General features: G+C 44.9%; 2 protein-coding genes across 5 annotated transcripts in view; one reads left to right on the forward strand and one right to left on the reverse strand.

Annotated features, from left to right (window-relative positions):
- gsg1l2b (gsg1-like 2b) overlaps positions 1-850 on the forward strand; it is a 31,228-nt gene that overhangs the window by 14,055 nt on the left and 16,323 nt on the right. The window lies entirely within an intron of this gene.
- hs3st3l (heparan sulfate (glucosamine) 3-O-sulfotransferase 3-like) overlaps positions 1-850 on the reverse strand; it is a 7,125-nt gene that overhangs the window by 1,354 nt on the left and 4,921 nt on the right. The gene's annotated exons all lie outside the window — the stretch shown is intronic.

Genomic DNA, 850 nt, shown 5'->3' on the forward strand with positions numbered 1-850 from the left:
GGTGGAAAAATCCACCAGACCCACTCTTTATGTCTTGTCTCTCTGTGTGTGTGTGTGTGTGTGTGTGTGTGTGTGTGTGTGATGAAGGAATGATGTGGGCAGAGGATACAAACATGCCTCCATTAGCCGTCTGTCCTCAGAGCCTCGTGCCATTACCTCTGAACACACACACACACACACACACATGCTCACAGTGAGCTAATGACGTTCTCTAAGAGCACCATCAAAAACAGAAAAGCTCTTTTTATAAATATGCCTGTGCTAATTGACAGGGTGAATAGCCGTTAGCTTTTCTACTAACTGAGTGAGACCTGATCCTGGGCCGACGTCAGAGACCAAGGTTTTATTTTTATCACAAAATTCTCTGACGTACAAGAATATGAACAAAGAAAAACTGATTAAATCATCAGTCCTTTTTACATACTTGTACTGTAGTACGTGAGTGAAGTACACGGCCCAGTACTACAGTGATGGTCCAGGTGTAAACCCGACTGTTTACTTCAAATATGGCTGATGTTTTTAACTTAGTGAAGTCAAATTCAAGTCCCTCGTACTGCTGTACGTAGCCTGAAGCTAATGTTACCGTCATTATTCAAATGATATGCAGATGAGTTATGAAGTGTCAGAATGATCACATGATCCTTCTCATAGTTACAGGGGGTGGTGTGTTTAAAACGTGTCATTTGGGAACGTTCTGGAAAAGACACAGGCGGAGATAATGACTGAGGTGACGTAACACTGGACCTCAGCTGTGGCCCACAGGGGCAGGTGTTGGGTGGGGGGGGGGTCAGGAGCCATCAGCTGTGTGTGTGTGTGTGTGTATGGGGGGGGCGGGGTAAAAAATGTGTAT

The sequence above is a fragment of the Cynoglossus semilaevis genome, chromosome 8 (genome assembly GCF_000523025.1).
Source record: "Cynoglossus semilaevis isolate Cse_v1.0 chromosome 8, Cse_v1.0, whole genome shotgun sequence".
Classification (NCBI taxonomy): Eukaryota; Metazoa; Chordata; class Actinopteri; order Pleuronectiformes; family Cynoglossidae; genus Cynoglossus; species Cynoglossus semilaevis.